This window comes from Cricetulus griseus, assembly GCF_003668045.3.
Source record: "Cricetulus griseus strain 17A/GY chromosome 1 unlocalized genomic scaffold, alternate assembly CriGri-PICRH-1.0 chr1_1, whole genome shotgun sequence".
Lineage (NCBI taxonomy): Eukaryota > Metazoa > Chordata > Mammalia > Rodentia > Cricetidae > Cricetulus > Cricetulus griseus.
This window is the reverse complement of record NW_023276807.1, coordinates 46,196,431-46,218,829: the sequence shown is the minus strand read 5'-3', so window position 1 is coordinate 46,218,829 and position 22,399 is coordinate 46,196,431. Positions and strand designations below refer to the sequence as shown.

Here is a 22,399-nt window from a genome sequence, read left to right as displayed (position 1 = left end):
AGTAGAACATAAGAATAAGCAGTGGTACTTAGTTGTAGGATGGAAGATGAGTGAGGGAATTAATGACAGCACCTTTGATGAGATCAGCTTGAAATAGGAACCTGCCTAAAGGCAGAACAGAGCTGGATGAGTAATGTTCCAAGAGATGGAAATAGGTCACGAATGAAAGTAGAAGTCTTTGGGTTAAGAAGAAGCTAAGAGGAACACAAGAGGTAAAGCTGGATAGCAGACAAAGGCAAGCTTACATCAGTCAACAAGTAAGAATTACTATAGATATGAAAGATGGAAGCTGAGGTTTGAGAAAGATGATTTGTAGCTTCTGTGTAGAAAATAAGTTGTAAGGGATCAAAGAAAGCTTGGGAGACAAAGTCCAGGCGGGATATGCTGGTGATTTACTAGGATTCTCCAGAGACCAGGGCCAACATCACACACACACACACACACACACACACACACACACACACACACACACAAATCATAACAAATCTTAAGAAGGACTCTCATATGGAGAAATTATTGTGACATTGTGATCAAACTATGGAGAATGTTTTGGACAGGTCGGTGAGTGGTACACTAGGAGGCTTTAGGGAGGACTCAGTGGTTTTCCTTGTTTTATTCTGTAAGAATCTCCACAATACTCTTGATAAATACCATGAACACTTAAAGTAAGAATTAGGTTAACCTAAGATACATATCTTGGAAAGAAATGTTTGGTAAGCTATTTGGATAGGATGTCAGATATTGTTAGTAGCAACTTTCATAAAAAATTGTTCATGATAAACTGCATTTGGGATGGGACTGGATAATGCTTTCTGTTTTGCTGTATAGTCCTATTTTTGACGATAAAGATAACAATTGCTGGGGTGCTATGACTTTCATAAGCCCTTCTCATACTTGATCTTCCTCCTCTGCCCCACCCATCTTTCTTAGCTTCTAGTGTTCAAGTACAGGCGAAATTATCTTCTTCACCCTCTCTGATGAATTTATACTCCCTTAGTAAAGATGTTAACCCTGATCATAACCAATCACTGTTCATAAATTTAAATGAATTGGGAATTCTGTGCTAATGATAAGAATGGAGCTTTTTCTATCCTTCGTATGGGAGTTCAAATGCCCATTGGCAAGAAAACGTATTTTCCCTAAAAAGGAAGTTTAATTAAAACTTACTCTTTAGACACTCCATGAGATGGAACTCATTCCCAATACCGCTTGGGTGACCAGGAACCATAGACTAGAGAGCCCATAGAACTGGAGTAAAGATAAATACTGCTGGTCTTAAAAAAAAAAAAAAAACAAGTAAAGATAAAATGATTCCTAATGATATTCTGCTATATTCATGATTGGTACCTTATTCAGTGATCATCAGAGAAGCTTTCTCTTGTAGCAGATGGGAACAAATACAGAGATCCACAGTCAGGCATTTCAAAGAGAAAGGGAGAGTCCTTGGAACATTCAGCTATAATCGGGTTGTCTCTATCAGATGCTCCCCCTCAAAGCTTAGGAAAGAGCTGCAGAAGAGGAAGCAGAAAAATAGTAAGAGCCAGAAGGGACGGAGGACACCATGAGAACAAAGCCCTCTAAATCAATAGGATTAAAGCTCATATGAACTCGTAGAGACTGAAACAGTCAGCACAGGGCCTGTACTGGTCTGCACCAGGCCCATTGCATATACATTATGGCTCTCAGTTTAGTGTTCCTATAGGACTCCCGAGAATGTGGAATGAGTTAGTCTCTGTCTCACATGCCTTCTCCTGGGCTCTTTTCCTTCTGTTGGTTTGCATTGTCCAACTTCAATGTTACTGTTTTTAATGTTATTATATATTACTTTGTTATGTTTAGTTTATCATATTTTATTTTGTTAATGAGGAATAAAAAGGGATTCGATCCAGAGGAACTGGGAAGGAACTGGGAGTAGTAGAGGGAGAAACTAAGGATTTATTATATGAGAAAACCCATTTTCAATAAAAGTGGAAAAAGTAATTTCATTTCAATAACAACTACAAAAATAGTCAATTGAAAATAAAACATAAATTTGCTCTTTAATGTAAATGGTATTTCTAGTTTTCCCATGCTAACTCGTAGGTTTAGTGATATGTGATTAAAGTAACTTTTTAAAAGAAGAAATGAAGATACAGATATCATATACTTATTTTGTTTTCCCTGGAAGTATAAGGAGCATCAGCTTCTAAGAATACTTTTGTCATAGGGCTAAAAGAGTGGATGACTTCTGGATCAAGGGTCATTTTTGCTATCAGTGTGGGGTATTCTAGATATCAGTAACTCTGAAGCTCCAGTGAATTACTGGACCAAGCCTTCAGTGAGTGAGTAAAAATACTGTTATGTTTATACATGGCCTTTAATAATTTAAAGGGTAATAACCTAGGGCAAGCCTGGATTGCCTTATTTGATCCTAAAAACATTAACAGAAACTAAGATTGCCTTGAGGCTGCAGGTCCACATTTTATTTCTAATTATTTCTCTAAATAGATGGCTAGAGCAACAGGGCATATTTCAAAATATAATGCAAGTTTTAAAAAACATTGAAATTGATTTCCTATATTTTGTACTACTAATAAGATGACCCAATTCACCAATTAATAATGATTTTCTTTAATAAAAACATTAAATTACAGAGTGAATCTATTTTGATGCTATTTATTTTTTTCAGTCTAATTTGTATTAAAGGCTGTTCTGTCAAAGCAAAGTAGTTCACTTACATGTTGTTGAATAATTTGGTAGTTTTATGTTACAGTAAGTGGTAAAATCTCTGTAAAGCATTTTGAATGTCTTTTTGAATTAGTCTGTTTATGTCTAATAAATATTTTAATTGCAGTTATTCTTCATTAATTCATGATTTATTAATCTGCAATATCTGTTAGCTAAAATTCTACCTACAGGAATTTGTGTAACACACACACACACACACACACACACACACACACACACACACACACACGCACATATCTTTCATCAGAGAAGAAATTGTTAAAGTAGGCAAGACATTTCAAACAATTGTACTGGCCTCCAGTGAACATTGTTGATTCTTCTACAAAAATTGTGCTATTGAAACAGCAACAGAAACTATTCTCTTTTAAGAATGAAAATAATCTTACTATTATTGTGAAACTGATATTAGGAAACATAAGATACAGATACTGTTAGGCATATACATTACAATTTTTATTGAGTTGCATAAACGATACATTAAACAAGAATAGAAATATACATACAGATTAACAAGATTGACATTTTATTTATATCAATAAACCAAAATCGATATCAATATATTTTGAGATTAACATTTTTTAATTAAAGTAGATTTAACTATCTACCTTTTATTCATCATCTCTATATCATTTCCCCTTTTTTTACTGAGAAAGAAATTGACTATGACCATTAACCATTTCTAACCAATCCCCTTTAAATAAAAACAAACACACACAATATTTTGGGAATTTGGGTGTAATTTTTTAATACTACTTCTTGCTGATTGGGGGCCCTGTTAATCTCTTGGAGAATCTTGAGAAGATTTAGAATTATGGTACAATCTTGGCTTTAGTAGTCTGTAAGGCTTCGTAAAACTATAGACACTTCACAAATTTGCATGTCATCCTTGTGGAGGGGCCATGTTAGTGTTCTCTGTATGGTGTTCTTTAATTTTGTCAAATATAAATAGACTAAATATTGTAACTGTAACTCTTGCTTGATGCCTGTTTTGTTATATATAATTTTATAATGTTAAAATTAAAACCTTCCTTTTAAATTAGAAAGAAAAGAGGAGATGATGTGGGATGCCTTTCTGTATGCTTTAATATGTTTTTATTACATTGGTTATTAAAGAAGCTGATTTGGCTAATAGCCAGGCATAATATAGCCAAGCCAGAAATCTAAGCAGAGATTCAGGGAAAAAGAAGGGGGAGTCTGAGAGACAGTACATAGCCACTGGACAAGTAAGATGCCAAGGCATTACCAGTAAGCCACAGCCGTGGTGGCAATACACAGATTAATAGAAATGGGTTAATTTAAGTTGTAATAGCTAGTTATTAATAGCCTGAGTCACTGGCCAAACAATCATAATTAATATTAAGCCTCAGAGTGATTATTTTATAAGTGGTTGCTGGACTGGGGGGCACAAAAAAGCTTCCAGCTACATATTATGACATTTAAAAATAATAGACAAAAATAGTTCATGGGCTAAGCAAGTAAAGATAATGAGAATGACTAAAAATGGACCAACTTCAAAGATTTCTGAAGATACTAATAGCATACAAAGTTAACTTGGAGGGGATAGAAGATATCAATAAAAAACTGTGCTTCTGTCTTTAGCAACTGGATTAATTCTGCTGTTTCTTCTAGAGAAATCCTCAGAAGTATAAGTGATTTGATGTGGGAGGTGATAGAAAATTATGGATTCAGTTTTGGCAATGAGGTATCTGTGTAATGGAAACTACTCAGAAAGCATTTCAATATGTTCATCTATAACTCAGAAGAAAGATCTGAGCTGAAGATGCGAGATGGAGAAGTCAATAGAATATGAAGTTTAATCAAATGCACAACAGTGAAATGCAACATTCAGAATGAGTGAGACCAAGAATGGAGAGGGCAGAAGTGCAATCCTATCTCACCTCTTTACACATATGTTTAAAACACATGAGAAAAAAGAAGAAAGAGCAAAATAGATGAGGCAGGCAGGGTGTGGGCAAGAGAAGAAGAAAGTGATAGAGAAAGAACAGATGGAAGGAAAGGAAGAGGGAGGGAAAAGAAAAGGAGGAAGGAGGAGGACTAGGAAGAGGGAGGGGAGAAGGAAATCTAGAAAAGTATGAATTTATTTTAAAAAGAATGAATGTTCTAAATAAATAAAAGAAAAGTATTTGAAGTTGATCATTAATTTGTTTTTGCTGTAAGGTGATCATCCTTAAAAAGCTGGTGTGAAGGCTGGTAAGATGTTGTGATCAATAACAGTGTATCTGCTAAATACTTTGGTCCCATAGTAACCTGAATCACTTAGAAAGGGTGCAGTCACCCTAGGATGTTAAATACACTCTGTAGTACTTACACAGCTATGAAGCAGTCCCGCATATTATTCTCAGAGTGTGCTTTCCACTGTTAAAGCTCCCAGGACTGTTGAGAATGGTAGTTTCCCTGACAGGAAAAGGAAAAGGAAAAGGAGAAAGGAAAAGGAAAGAAATGCTAATAGCTTTGGGGGTTTAAAACTTTGGTGATAATATGATCACAAGTAATGTCTCTCTTGTGTGGGAAGGAAATGACATGATTCAGAACATGGCACAGTCCATGCCATCCAAGACAGGAGATGGAGGCAGATACAAGCAACCATGTGAGAAAAGTCATGGAAGAGAAGGACAGACTGCCAGGCAAGAATAATAGGTTATTGGTGGCACCACTTAAATAAGTGAAAAGAAGACAACACAGTAGAATATGGTGCTTAAAATTTCTGCATGCATCATTTGTGAATGATTATATTTAGTGAATACATAGATGCAAATAATGAAAATTCTATGTTTATAAGTAAATAGTGACAATTAATTTGAGCAGTTTAACAAAACAGGAGTTCACATTGGATACATTTGCTAAGTGGCCATTGTTCCACAAAGGCAAGTGTCTTGATTTTTGTTCTCTGTCATACTAACACCTAGGAATGTTTTTATTCAGTGTGTGTGTGTGTGTGTGTGTGTGTGTGTGTGTGTGCATTGATGTTCTCTAACAGCAAAAGAAGAAGAAGAAGAAGAAGAAGAAGAAGAAGAAGAAGAAGAAGAAGAAGAAGAAGAAGAAGAAGAAGAAGAAGAAGAAAGAGGGGAAGAGAGAGGGAGAGAGACAGAGAGAGACAGAGACAGAGATACAGTCTGAAGTCTGAATCTATTTTAAATAAAGGGCCCACAGGCATTTTTAGTCTCCCTCCCATTATGTGTCCTCAGATTGATCAGATTGGAGGAAATTATTAACATCATATAATTGAGAAAAACAGACAGAGAAGCACTGGAAGGAAAAAGTAAGAAATCTTTGTTAGGATTCAAGAGAGACACTAAGAACAAACCATCATAAGCACTGAATGACAGGAAGCAAGATGCTAAATTGGTATACAGAAATTCTTAAATTAGTATATATAAATTCATAGTGTATTGATACATAAACATTACACAGAAGATTTTACAACTACAGAGACTCTTTGTATAATAGGAAAAATAAACTTAATTTGACATACATAACATCAATCTGGGAAGAACTGAAAATAATACTGACCCAAATGAAAATACACTTGACGATTTCAAAACACATTCTAGATTTTGAGCCAAGTTCTCTTGTGAGTTGTTCCCCTGGTATAACCTAGACTTTAAACTTTGGGTCTTCTTACCATGATTTACAATGTGAGACATGATACCCTGCCTTTAATATCTTATTTTTGTCGTGGGACTTTTTTTGTTATTTGAGACAAGATCTTATATATATTGATGTTATGTATTATGTTATGTATATATTATGTATTATGATGGCTTTGAACTTGCCTTTCTCTAGTTTTGGATTCCTGCTTGCTAAGTTTATAGGATTGTACTACTATTCTTAGTCTAACATTCTAAATAGAATCCCCATATTAGTTAATTTATAATTTTGGCTTAGTTCAAAGGAAAATATTCCATGTTTATTTCTTATATTAAGCAGATTTTGAAATTCACATGGAAAAAAAAACCCAGGAAAACCTTTGAGAAGGATAATAATGAATGTTACTCTATTATTTTATTTTATTTATTTATTTATTTATTTATTTTTTGAGACAGGGTTTCACTGTGTAGCTTTGGAGCCTATCCTGGCACTTTCTCTGGAGACCAGACTGGCCTTGAATTTACAGAGATCTGCCTCCCTCTGCCTCCCAAGTGCTGGGATTAAAGGTGTGCGCCACCAATGCGCGGCCTACTCTACTACTTTAAAGCCTAATGTATACCCTGAAAAACATTCTGGTAGAAGAACTTATAGAAAGAGAGAAGCAAGCCTTGTATTGACTTAAAACCTTCTAGTAGAAGAATTCATATACCAGAGAAACAGAGAAAAGGTTCTGGGTTGACCCAAGTATATATTAAAAAATTATCTATCATACAGCATTTCCTAAAGCATTTGGGGAAAGCTGTGATTTTAAAAAATGTTGTTAAAACATAATGAACATTAAGAGTTCAATGCAGTTGGTTGTTTAATCCACTGAGTAAATAGTATGATTGCTTGAAATAAATCAGAATATACGAAAAATCCTATAAACATGAGGAGAAATTACAAATAAATATCTTGATAATCCAAAATGTGGAAGGTTCTTCAGACTATACATAAAACATAGGAAAATTCATATGGATGCATTTAGTACAATGTAAGTAAATACAGATACTTAACATAAATAAAATTATTTCAGGCTAAAATATGAAAATATTAAATGACAAAAGAGTCGATTTGTTTGACATTTATAAAGCAGTATCTATTCCTAAAATACAGTTTTTAAAGATTAAAAGAGATGAATAGCTTTCTGAAAATTGGAAAAGTACACGAACAGACTGTTCACTGTCACAGGCAAAAATAAAACCCTAACTTCATTTATAATTATAGAAATGAAAATTAAAACTAACATTTTTTCTCACTAGTCCAATTGCCAAAAATTAAAAAATATGGACATATTCTGATTGTGAATTCTAGAAAGGAACCTGCACTCATAGAGCTGAGGGTAAACAGTAACACAGATAAGAGAACTTGTGTATCATATCACTAATTTACCTATATCCTTCACCTGCCAACCTAGAATTCTGCTCTGATACAGAGCTTCGGCAATACAAAACCAACATGTGGTTTATAGCATTAGTATTTAAAACAACATTACTAAGGCTGGACATATTCAAGAAAGATTTAAGCCATATTATAAATTGTAGATTTGTTTCACAAACAATGTGAAGGCATATAAGCCATTAGCTATGAATTGTGATAGCTCTAAACATCCTTGTGCATTACTTCTTTCAGTAGCAAAGTTCTTATGCTGTCTTCCAGGAAAAGCTAATGAGCCTTAGGATCAGGAGCCAGTCTTCCAAGAATAGACATGAGGATAAAAAGCTAGGCTCTCAGGTGCATGATATAATAGATTCAAAATCCACACCCCTACAATACCCTTCCCCCAAAGAAGCAAGTCCCCCTTCATATCACACACTCAATATGCAACTTCTTTCCTTTCTTCTCTATAAATCCTGTCACAACCCATTACTCTTTGAGGCAGATTTGAGCTTAAGTGGTCTGGCCTTGCTCTTTGGCTATGACATTAGAGCTTTATCTTTTTACAAAATTCTAGTGACAAGTTATTGTGCAGTTTCTGTCAGCTCCCTGCACACAGAAATCAATTGGTAGAGAGGATAGGCCTAGGTTATAAAGAGGCTATGGACTAATATAACTAGAGATTATAGTGTGAAATCCAGGGTTCCAACAGCTGGACTGGGATACCTGTCCCCAGTATACCAGTTAAAGAGAAAAGTAATGGTGAAAAGCAGATTGAAGCTGGGCTTTGTTGGCACACACCTTTAATCCCAGCACTTGTGAGGCAGAGGCAAGCGGATCTCTGTGAGTTCGAGGCCAGCCTGGTCTCCAGAGCGAGTGCCAGGATAGGCTCCAAAGCTACACAGAGAAACCCTGTCTTGAAAAACCAAAAAAAATGCATATTGAAGAGATGTATTCAGTATGGCCATGTTGGGAAGAAGAATTGGGAAGAACACATAAAAAGCAGCCCAGGACCCTAGTCCAACTTGTGGTATTGACAAGAACTTTAGGTTTAAATAGAAGAGTTGGAAAAGGGGCAAAAAGTATACACAACTAAGCAGTTCTGGTCAAGGTGTGGCCCCATCCATCATCTCTGGTTCTGGTTTGACAAGATGGTCTGAGGAGAACACAATGCTCTTATCAATCGAAGGCATCTTTTGCTGCTTTTGCAAGATTATCACTTTTGTTGTAGGCTACAGTTTCACCTTCTCAGAGAATTGCTCTCAGTTTTGAGGAAGACATGGTTTATCCTATGAGGATTTGTTCTTCTTAGAATCCAAAGTGACTTAGAGTTTAGAACAAGGACATATCTCTTTGCTTTCAGTCTTGAAGGACGATGGAATAGTTTAGACAGGCACTCTTTACATGATTATATGCTGACTTGCAGAGGTAAGCAGCTGATTCAAAGTAAAGGAGACAGGCATAAAATGAAGGTAAAGAGGCCAGTTGTTTTCTTGTCTTAGTGACCTTGTGGGAACAAGTGAGGGGTCAGTGCTTTTTAGAAAGAGAAATTATTCAGGTGGGAAAGAATGAGCTAGCTGATCAGAAATTGCTGACAGTTATCCCAAGGAGCGACCATCTTAGCTAATTGACAAGCAATGGGCTAACAGTGTACTTTTAGACACGTATTGGTGGGTATCAGAGTGTGATTTTTATCTTGCAGTTGTCCATCTCTGTGACGCACTATCTAGTGTCATATGAAGGTCAACAGATGGACTGGGCTCTCCAAATCTAAAGAAAGATTCCTGAACCTGAAATTTCATGAGGTAATGTTTCTTTTGTTCATTTTGTTTTGGAAGCACTGACTATATTAGTTACTATTTTAAGGTTTACTTACTCATTGTTTATTTATATGTATGTATATGTGCTTATGTAAGTTTATGTTCACCACATGCTTGTACAATCCCATGGGATCATAAGAGGATGTCAGGTCTCCTGAAACTAGAATTACAGGTAGTTGTGAATTTCCTTCTGAGTCTTGGCAAATGAACCAGGGTTATCTATAAGAACAATAAAGTGCTCCTAACCTCTGAACCATCTCTCTAAATTCAAGTTACTGTTTTAATTATTTAGACTGATTTCATAATTTAAATGCCAGACAAAGGTGAAAAAGTATTTGCAAAGGACATTTTGCAAATCCAAGTTTTCCCATTGGTTATTACTTGTATTAGCTTCTATGCAGAGAGGTCAGCAATGCTTTGCTCAATAAAAATTGCCAAAAACATACTATTTTAAAAAGTCACTCTAGCTGCAATGCCAAATAAAATAAAAATGAAAACTAACTGAACTATCTACTGTCTCCAAGAAACATAGAGATCTAGGAAAGAGATCTGAAAGTTTAGAGTCAAAAGCTGAAAGTCAAAGAATGAAGCAAATATAAACTTCAAAAGCGCTAGCATAGTAGTTCCCATAAGTTATACAAAAGACTCCAGACAAAAATATTAGAAGGCACAGAGAACACCATTACATATTGGTAAAAAGAACAAGCCATTAGGATGACATTGTTATTGTAAATATTTATATGCCAAATCTTGAAGTAGAAATTTCATTAAACACCAAGGGGCATAAAGCCCACATTGATGCAGACATAGCAATAATGCTATCTTCAGCACTGTACTCTAAATCTAAATAAGCATTGCATTCTTATCTAAATAATACTTCAAATACAAAATATAAAATCAACAAAGAAACCTTAGAACTAACTTGCACCATCTGCATTGGACTTAAGAAGTATCTACAAGCATTCTACCTAAAAAAATAGCAACTATACATTCTTTTTAATATTGCATCGGGTTTCTCTAATATTTACCACATTGCAAGCCGTAAGGAAAGCTTTAAATAATACAAAAATCAAAAAAATTCTCTTCAGGTTTTTAAGACATTGGAGTAAAACTAGAAACAAGAAAAAGACTAAACTCAGAAGATAGACAAGTAATTGAAGAGTGAACAATACAATTTTGAAGAAACAACCAATGACACATTCAGGGAAGAAATTTAAAAATTCCAGAAGTCAATGATAAGAGCACACCCCACAGAATATCTGTGATATAGCCAGGACCATCTGAAGAGGAAAGTTGATAGCTATAAGTGCTTATATTAATCAATCCGAGTGATCACAAATAAATGACTTAATTAAACATTTCTAAGCTTTAGAAAGGTAAGAGGCTGCTAAGTCAAATACAGCAGATGATGAAATATAATAAACAATAGGGAGTGAATTAATGAGAGAAAGACAAAGACACAGAACATAGAGTCGGCCAGAAAGCTAGTTCTTGGAAAAGATTAACAACATTGACATTAGCCTCATTGAACTAATCAGAATGGAATCAAGTCTGAAATTAATACTGTTCTAGATGAAACGGATTTGTTACAACACTACAGTGAAACCCAGAAGGTCATCCAGGAAACCTTATATTCCACAAAGTTGGAAAATCTAAAAGAAGAAATTTTTGATTGTTCATGCCTACTGAAAATAAAGCCAGACGATATAAACACCCTAAGCAGAGCTGTGAAAAGCGAAGGGATTAAAGCAGTATGTCCCCCATACAAAGAAAAGCCCAGGACCAGATGGCTTCACTGCTGAATTCTACCAAACTTTCAAGGAGGATATGATACCAAAACTTCTCATACAGTTACACAAAATAGGAAGAGGATGAATACTATGGAAGTCATTCTGTGAATCCAGGATAGCTCTCATACCAAAAACTGATGAACACACAAGAAAACTGCAGATTAATTTTGTTGATACAGAAAGATTAAAGAAAGTCTTCAAAGCATACACAGTGGCCAAATTCAAACTAATAAAATAAATAAAATCATACATCACGAGGGAATCCAAGATTGGTGCAATATACTCAAATTAATAGACACAATTTATCTTATGAATAGACTCATATACATAAATCTTCATAATTCCAATAAAGGCACAAAGGTGTTCACAAAGTTCAACATGCCTTTGATAAAATTCTCAGAGAAACCAGAAGGATGGGTTTTACAACATGGAGGATACCTGTGGTGATTAATTTTTTTTCAACTTGACACATACTAGGGTCATCTGGGAAGAGAAAACTACAATTGGGAAAGTGTCTCCATCAGATTTGCCTGTAGGCAAGTCTGTGGGACATTATTTTGATTAATGTGTGATGGAGGAGGGTGGAGGTTCCAACCCCAGTAGGCAGTGCTAAATCTGGGAAGTTGGGCCTGGGATATATATATATATATAATATATATATATATATATATATATATATATATATATATCCTCACAGACAAGCCAGTAAGCAGTCCATGGCATCTGCTTCAATTCCTGCTTCCAGATTCCTGTCTTGGGTGATGCCCTGACTGTACTTCGAGATGGATTATAAACTATAAAATAAAATAAACACTTTACTACCCAAGTTAGTCTTGGGCATTCTTTTACTATAGCAATGGAAAGCAAACTAAGAAAGACTATAAATAGGAAACCTACAGGCAGTGTTATACTAAATGGGAAAAAAACCTAGGAGTGTTTTTTTTTCTAAATTTTAGAATGAGACAAGGGAACCAACTAACTCCTTTCTTCTTAAACATATTACTTGAAGTCTATTTGGAAATGAAATGACTACACTTAAAAGATCCTATGGATTCTACATAAAAAAAACTCCTGAATCTATTAAACACTTTCAGTAAAGTTTCAGGTTACAAAATCAATATAAAAAAATCAGTAACATTTAATGTAAGCCAAATATTAGCTTGTTAAGAAAGAAAGCAGGAAATGTATCTCATTCATAAAAGTCCCAAAAGATTACAAAATCTAAGAAAAAGCCTAATGAAGGAGCTAAAAGACTTGTACAAGGAAAAATAGAAGACATTAGATGATGAAAAGACATTTCATTCTCCTGTGTTGACAGAATTAGTATTGTGAAAATAATTGTACTAACAAAAGAATTCTACAGTTTCAATGTAATTCCTGCAAAAATTCCAGTGATAGTCTTTGTATAACTTGGGGAAAATCCTAAAATTCCCATAAATAAACAAAAGACCATGGATAGTCAATGTATTTTTAAACAACAAGTACACAGAGAGAATCATTATGTTACCTGACCTCAAACTATACCACACAACCGCAGTGATACGATAGGATGGCCCTGTCACAAACATAGATAACTAAACCTTTTAAAGGCATGTAAGAGAAGACTAGAATAATCCTACAGCCATAGGCACCTAATTTTGATGAAAGGATCAATAACATGCACTGGGAAAACCCTTTTCTTTTTTTCCACTTTTTTATTTAAATTAGAAACAAGATTGTTTTACATTTCTTTTATATTTTAACTAGAAAGAAAATTATCTTAGATGCCAATCCCAGGTCCCTTTCCCCCCCTCCTCCCATGCCCCTCCAACTAATGCCCTATGTATCCCATACCCTTTCTGCTCCCAAGGGAGGGTGAGGCTTTCTATAGGGGGTCTTTAAAGTCTGTCTTATTCTTTGGGATAGGACCTAGGCCAACCGCCTTGTGTCTAGACTCAGGGACTATCCCTCCATGTGGGATGCGCTCTCAAAGTCAGTTCCTATGCTAGGGATAAGTACTGATCCACAACAAGAGGTCTAATAGATTTCCAAGGTCACCTCACTGACACCCACATTCAGGGGGTCTGGATTAGTCCCATGCTGGTTTCACAGGTATCAGTCTGGCGACCAAGAGCTCTCCCTTGTTTAGGTCAGCTGTTTCTGTGGGTTTCACCAGCCTGGTGTGAACCCTTTTGCTCATCAGTCCTCCTTCTCTTTAACTGGATTTCAGTTCAGTTCAAGGTTTAGCTGTGGGTGTCTCCTTCTACTTCCACCAGCTGTTGGATGAAGGCTATACAATGTCACATGAATTAGTCATCAATCTCATTATTGGAGAGGGCATTTAAGGTAGCCTCTCCTCTGTTGCTTAGATTATTAGTTGGTATCATCTTTGTAGCTCTCCAGACATTACATTTCAATCCCAGTTCCCTTTCCCTCCCCTCCTCCCCTGCCCCCACTAAAACCCTACCTATCCCATACCCTTTCTGCTCCCCAGGGAGGATGAAGGCTTCCATGGAGGGTCTTCAGAATCTATCATATCCTTTGGGATTGGGCCTAGGCCCTTCCCCATGTGTCTAGGCTCAGGGACTATTCCTCTATATGAAATGGACTCCCAAAGTCCATTCCTAAGCTAGGGATAAGTACTGATCTACTAAAAGAGGCCCCATAGATTTCCGAGGTCTCCTCACTGACACCTACATTCATGGGGTCTAGATCAGTCCCATGCAGGTTTCCCAGTTATCATTCTGGGGACCAAGAGCTCTCCCTTGTTCAGGTCAGCTGTTTTTGTGGGTTTCACCAGCCTGGTCTGGACCACTTTGCTCATCACTCCTCCTCCTCTGCAACTGGATTTCAGTTCAGTTCACTGTTTAGCTATGGGTATCTGCTTCTACTTCCATCAGCTGTTGAATGAAGGCTCTAGGATGGCATATAAGTTAGTCATAAATCTCATTATCAGGGGAGGGCATTTAGGGTAGCCTCTCCTCTGTTGCTTAGATTGTTAGTTGGTGTCATCCTTGTAGATCTCTGGACATTTCCCTAGGGCCTGATTTCTCTTTAAACCTATACTGGCTCCCTCTATTATGGTATCTCTTATCTTGCTCTCCTCTATTCTTCCCTCAACTCAACCTTCCTGCTCCCTCATGTCCTCCTCACCCTTCCTCAATCAGTCTACCACATGATCCAGAAATTCCACTTTTAGGCATATACCCAAAAGAAGCACATTCATACAACAAGGACATCTGTTCATCTATGTTCATAGCAGAATTATTTGTAATAGCCAGAAACTGCAAGCAACCTAGGTGCCCCTCAAATGAAGAATGGATATAGAAAATGTGACACATTTACACAATGAAGTACTACTCACTGGAAAAAAAATGGAATCTTGAAATTCACAGGCAAATGGATGGAACTAGAATAAACCATTCTGAGCAAGGTAACCCAGTCACAAAAAGACAAACATGGTATGTTCTCACTCATATATGTATTTTAGACATAGAGAAAAAGATTATCATCCAACAATCCAACCACCAGAGAAGCTATGAAACAAGAATGACTCTAAGAGAACCATATATGGTATCCAGGAGAGAGGGAAAGGGACAAAATCTCCTGAGGGAGCTATCAGAATGAAAAACCTTTTCAATACATGTGCTGACAAAACTGGATATCCATTTGCAGAAGAATGAAATTAGATTTATATCTCTCTCCCTGCTCAAAGATAATTCAAACAGGTGTAGGCATTTTAAATAAAAATATAGAGAAAACATTTGTGGATATAGATACAGGTATAGACAAATGGGCTTATATGAAAAAAAGGTTAGGAAAAACAAAAGAAAGTATCAAAAGAATGGATATCACATATAATGAAATCTTTTGCCATCTACATTTCAAACAAGTGATTGTATAGAATATTTAAAGAACTGCAAAAATTAAATGCCATCAATCCACCATATGAACAGACTGAGGAAAAAAATTACATGATCATCTCAAAGATGCTGAAAAAAGCCTTTGACAAAATCCAACACCCCCTCATGATAAGGGTCCTGGAGAAATCAGGGATAACAGGACATACCACAACATAATAAAAGCAATATACAGCAAGCCAACAGCCAACATCAAATTAAATGGAGAGAAACTCAATCCAATTCCTCTAAAATCAGGAACAAGACAAGGCTGTCCACTCTCTCCATACCTCTTCAATATTGTCCTTGAAGTTCTAGCTAAAACAATAAGACAAGAAAAGGAGATCAAGGGAATACAAATTGGAAAGGAAGAAGTCAAAATCTTACTATTTGCAGATGATATGATAGACTATATAAGTGACCCAAAAACTCAACCAGGGAACTTCTACAGCTGATAAACACTTTCAGCAAAGTGGCAGGATACAAGATTAACTCAAAAAAATCTATACCCCTGCTATATACAGATGACACATTGGTGGAGAAAGAAATCAGAGAAGCATCACCCTTTACAATTGCCACAAAACACATAAAATACCTCAGGGTAACACTAACCAAAAAAGTGAAAGACCTGCTACATGAGAATTTTGACTCTCTAAAGAAAGAAATTAAAGAAGATAAAAGAAAATGGAAAGATCTCCCATGCTCTTGGATAGGCAGGATAAACATAGTAAAAATGGCAATCTTGCCAAAAGCAATCTATAGATTCAATGCAATCCCAATAAAAAACACAACACAATTCTTCAAAGACCTTGAAAAAACAATTTCAACTTTATATGGAGAAACAAAAGACCCAGGATAGCCAAAACAACCCTGTACAATAGAGGAATTTCTGGAGACATCACCATCCCTAACTTTAAGCTCTATTACAGAGCTATAGTCCTGAAAATAGCTTGGTATTGGCACAAAAATAGACAGGTAGACCAATGGAATCAAATTGAAAACCCTGATATTAACCCACACACCTATGAACACCTCATTTTTGACAAACAATCCAAATACATACGCTGGAACAAAGAGAACATCTTCAACAAATGGTGCTGGCATATCTGGATGCAAACATGAAGAAGACTACAGATAGACCCATGCCTTTCCCCCTGCACAAAACTTAAGTCAAAATGAATCAAAGACCTCAACATAAACCCAGCCACACTGAACCTACTAGAAGATAAAGTGGGAAATACCCTTGAATTAATCGGTACAGGAGACTGCTTCCTGAACATAACACCAGTAGCACAGACACTGAGATCAACAATTAATAAACGGGACCTCCTGAAACTGAGAAACTTCTGTAAGGCAAAGGACATAGGCAGCAAGACAAAACGACAGCCCACAGACTGGGAAAAGATATTCACCAACCCCACATCTGACAGAGGGCTGATCTCCAAAATATACAAACAACTCAAGAAGCTCATCTCCAAAACACCAAACAATCCAATTCAAAAGTGGGGTACAGAACTAAATAGATAATTCTCAATAGAGGAATCTAAAATGGCTGAAAGACACATAAGAAAGGGTTCAACATTCTTAAGCATCAGGGAAATGCAAATCAAAACAACTCTGAGATACCATCTTACTCCTGTCAGAATGGCTAAAATCAAAAACACCAATGACAGTTTATGCTGGAGAGGATGTGGAGAAAGAGGAATACTTCTCCACTGCTGGTGGGAGTGCCAACTTGTACAGCCACTGTGGAAATCAGTATGGGGACTCCTCAAGAAAATGGGAACAATTCTCAACTTTATATCGAGAAACAAAAGACCCAGGATAGCCAAAACAACCCTGTACAATAGAGGAATTTCTGGAGACATCACCATCCCTAACTTTAAGCTCTATTACAGAGCTATAGTCCTGAAAACAGCTTGGTACTAGCACAAAAATAGACAGGTAGACCGATGGAATCAAATTGAAAACCCTGATATTAACTCACACACCTATGAACACCTGATTTTTGACAATCTAAATTCATACGATGGAATGAAGAGAACATTTTTTAACAAATGGTGCTGGCATTACTGGATGCAGGTATGTAGAAGACTGTAGATAGACCCAAATCTATCACCATGCACAACACTTAAGTCAAAATAAATCAAAGACTTCAACATAAAAACAGCCACACTGAACCTATTAGAAGACAAAGTGGGAAATACCATTGTTTTAATTGGTACAGGAGACAGCTTCCTGAACATTACACCAGTAGCACAGACACTGAGATCACAATTGATAAATGGGACCTCCTGAAACTGAGAAGCTTCCATAAAGCAAAGGACACAGTGAGCAAGACAAAATGGCAGCTCACAGACTGGGAAAAGATATTCACCAACCCCACATCTGACAGAGGGCTGATCTCCAAAATATACAAAGAACTCCAGAAGCTTGTCTCCAAAACACCAAACAATCCAATTCAAAAGTGGGGTACAGAACTAAATAGATAATTCTCAATAGAAGAATCTTAAATGGCTGAAAGACACATAAGAAAGGGTTCAACATTCTTAAGCATCAGGGAAATGCAAATCAAAACAACTCTGAGATACCATCTTACTCCTGTCAGAATGGCTAAAATCAAAAACACCAATGACAGTTTATGCTGGAGAGGATGTGGAGAAAGAGGAACACTTCTCCACTGCTGTTGGGAGTGCCAACTAGTACAGCCACTTTGGAAATCAGTATGGTGACTCCTCAAGAAAATGGGAATATGTCTACCATAAGATCCAGCAATTCCACTCGTAGGCATATACCCAAAATAAGCACATTCATATAACAAGGACATCTGTTCAGTGATGTTCATAGCAGCATTATTTGTAATAGCCAACAACTGGAAGCAGCCTAGATGCCCCTCAACTGAAGAATGGACACAGAAAATGTGGTACATTTACACAATGGAGTACTACTCAGCAGAAAAAAAAAATGGAATCTTGAAATTTGCAGGAAAATGGTTGGAAATTGAAGAAACCATTCTGAGCAAGGTAACCCAATCACAAAAAGACAAACATGATATGTACTCACTCATATGTGGACCTGCTTTATGATACACAGTAGTAACTCTGCTTTATCAGCTGTTTTTAATGATATTGCTCAGAGTGGTTTCCTTCCAGATGATGATTGAAAAGCTAATTTTAAAAAATGGTGCCAGGTACCACAAGAGTAACAGAACTGTGCTGTTTTTTAGGATTTTGTTTTTTACTTTTTTTATTGTTGTTGTTTTAAATGGAGTGTTTTGTTCAAATGACTGTAGACCTGGAAAAGCTGTTGCTGCTATTGATGCATAACACACTACTATTATATATATATATATATATATATATATATATAATGAATTTTTGGAAACTTTAGCTGTGCTGTCAACTTTGGAAAAAAGTATCCCAGTTTATAGTGTTGAGTTGGCATTGTACAAAAATTAACAGCCATATTGTTCTAGAAAATTTGAACTTAATTTTTTTCCATTTTTACAGGGGTAACACACTGTATTACATATGTAAGGTCTTATCTATGTGGGTTTGATTACAAAAACTAATAAAGTGTTCTCTAAATAAAACAATTAAATGCCATCAAAGCCTAGTGATAATCAATAAATGTGCAAATGACCTGAAAAGAAAGAAGAAAAAGTGGACAGGAATTATTTAAGAAGCTCTCCAACATCCATAGCCAATATTCAAATACAAATAACAACTTTGAGAGTCTATCTCACCCTGGTCAGAATGGCCTCTTTGATGGAAACAAATGACAAGAAAGGTTGGCAAGAATGTAGGAAAGAAACTTTATCTAGTGTTAATGGGTTATAAACGGGGATGGTCACTAAGGTAAGTAGTATGAAAGCTTCTCTAACAAGCAAGACCAGAACTACCTGGGCACATAACCCAAAAATTCTGCATTTTACCACAGAGGTACCTTACTACAGAGGTACATTACTACAGAGGTACTTACTACAGAGGTATCCCTGTTTGTTCCTCTTTTCACAATAACAAAGAAATGTAATCACTTAGATGTCCATCCACAGATGAGAAGACATAAAATGTGGCAGCCATATGAAATGGACTTTTATTCATCCATAAAGAAAATTGAAGTTAGGAAATTTGCATAACAATGGATGGAACTTGGAAAACATTATAGTAAATGAGGCAACCCTGGCTCAGAAAGATAAGTGTCATACAGTCTCTCTCACATGTGGCTTCCAGCCTTGAACTGTTAAATGTGTGTATCCAGATGGAAGTCAATATGGGTAATGGCTAGGAAACTAGAAAGAGTTCTGTGAAACTGAAAAAAAAGTCACCTACAAGAAAGGGAAGTGGGGAGGACAATAAAACTAAATGGAAGGGGGCTATTGGGGCCAAAGGGTACATCAGGGAAATTAAGTCTCCTAGTAGCATAAGAAAACATTCATTTAGATGCTAACATGAAAGAGGAAAATATAGTCAGATAGCAGTCGAAGAATATTTACATCCACAATGCCAATATAATATGTAACAAACCAAAAGTAGGTTAAGATTAAAAAGCTACTCAGTTTACCAATGGATAGCCCACATGTAGAAGGTTCCATATGACAAAAGAAGAGACTCATTAAATGTTTAACCCAGTTTTGTGTCTCCTAGGATTAAGTAATGGTAGTCAAATTCTGGATGGATATCAGGTTGTTTTCCTGATTTTATCATACTAAATGCAGCCTTATATTATTCATCTAGTGAAATTTAAATCATTTCCTAGCTACTTTTACCACAATCTCAGAATTGTCCACAAAGATCTTATTAGAAAATACAAATGGTAGAGGGAGCCATTAGAGGTTTAAAGAGAATTCTGGCACTAGAGAAATGTTCAGAGACTTACAAGTTGGACCCCAACTAACAATCTAAGGAAGAGTTGAGAGGCTACCTTAAATGCCGTTCTCTGATAATGAGATTGAAGACTACCTTATATGCCATCCAAGAGCCTTCATCCAGTAGCTAATGGAAGCAGACACAGACACCCACAGCTAAACATTGAGTTGAAATCTGGAATCCAGTTGCAGAGAGGGAGGAGTGATGAGCAAAGGGATCAAGATCAGGCTGGAGAAACCCACAGAAACAGCTGACCTGAACAAGGGGTTGCTCATGGATCCCAGACTGATAGCTGTGAAACCAGAATAGGACTGTTCCAGACCCCCCTGAAGGAGGAAGTAAGTTTGGAGGTCTGGACAATATATGGGGCCACTGGTAGTGGATCAGTATTTACCCCTAGTACACAAATGAACTTTGGTAGCCCTCTCCACATAGAGGGATACTCTCTCAGTCTAGACACACTGGAGAAGGTCTAGACCCTGCTCCAAATAATATGACAGACTTTTAAGATCCCCCATAGAAGGCCTCACCCTCTGTAGGGAGCAGAAAAGGGTTGGGATGGGGGGGGGTTTGTAGGGGGCAGGAGAGGAGGGGAGGGAGAGGGAACTGAGATTGACATGTAAAAGAAGCTTGTTTGGGGGAAACTGCCAAGGCCCCATTCAAATTCCACCTCCATCCACAAGTCCAGGTAGGCCAGAGGCTGTTTCCGGTTCTAGTTCTACAGCCATGCTCAGAAACATCTGACAATAGGGGTCTGCTCACTGGATCCAAACCCAGCAGCAGGATCCAACACACCCAGAAACAGCCAATGCCTCTGTAAGAGTCCCACCTCCATCCACGAGAAGAGGACAGACATCAGAGTATTGGAACTGTTTGCATCTACCAGAGGGGAACCTTGGTCCCGTACCCAGCAGGAGAGGAAGAGACTCCTGCTACACCCACCCAAAGAAAGTATGAGAAAGGACAATGTAAAAGCACATTCAACAACAGAAAACCCAATGTGACACCACCAGAGACTAGGAACCATACACCAGCAAGACCTGAATATCACAATGCAGATGAACCAGAAGAGAATGACATGAGAAAATCCCTTAAAGAAATGGAAGAAAAAAACAACCAAAAAATACAAGATATCAATAAATCTCTCAAGGAAACAGTTCCAAGACCTAAAAACTGAAATAGAGACAATGAAGAAAGCACAATCTGAGAGAATGCTGGAAATAGAAAAGCTGGGTAAACAATCAGGAACTACAGATGTAAGCATAACCAACAGAATACCAGAGATGGAGCAGAGAATCTCAGAAGTTGAAGACACACTACCGGAAATAGAATCATCAACCAAAGAAAATCTTAAGACCAACAAATCCCTATAACAAAATATCCAGGAAATATGGAATACCATGAAAAGACCAAACCTAAGAATAATAGGTATAGAAGAAGGTGAAAAAATCCAACCCAAAGGCTCAGAAAACATATTCAACAAAATCATTGAAGAAAACTTTCCCAACCTAAAGAAAGACATGCCAATGAAAATACAAGAAGCCTACAGAACATCAAATAGACTGAACCAAAAAAAGGACTCCTCAGCACATAATAATATAAACACCAAAAATACATATTAAAGAGAAAATATTAAGAGCAGCAAAGGGAAAAGGTCAAGTAACATATAAAGGGCAAACCTATCAGAATTACACATGACTTTTCCATGGAAATTCTGAAAGCCAGAAGGTCCTGGATAGATATTTTACCTACACTAAGAGATGAGTTATGCCAGCCCAGACTACTAAACCCAGCAAAGCTTTCAATCAATATAGATGGAGAAAACAAGATATTCCATGACATATCCACCAATCCAGCCCTATAGAAAGTTCTGGAAGGAAAACTGCAACCCAAGGAAGTTAACTACAACCAAAAAAATATAGGCAATAGATAATCCCAATTTGCCAACATTCAGAAGGAAAAAGGGACAGAATCCCACTCATAATTTCACCACCATCACCAAATGAAAAACAAACAAGAATGAACAATCAGTGGGTCATTAATATTCCTAATCCTTAATGGTCTTAACTCACCTATAAAAAGACTCACATTAGCAGAATGGATAAGAAGACAGAATCCATCCTCCTGCTGCATATAAGAAACACACCTCAACTTCAAAGACAGACAGTACCTAAGAATTAAAGGTTGTGAAAAGATTTTCTAATCAAATAGACCAAAGAAACAAGCAGGAATAGCAATTCTAATATCCAATAAATTGGACTATAAACTAAAATCAATCAAAAGAGATGAAG

General features: G+C 36.7%; 1 non-coding gene across 1 annotated transcript; it reads right to left on the bottom strand.

The window, feature by feature from the left end:
- Positions 1–3,576: 3,576 nt before the first annotated feature.
- On the bottom strand, positions 3,577–3,683 carry LOC113832805. Its single transcript, XR_003480279.1, has one exon. It is a non-coding gene; the product is annotated as a U6 spliceosomal RNA (small nuclear RNA).
- Positions 3,684–22,399: the final 18,716 nt, after the last annotated feature.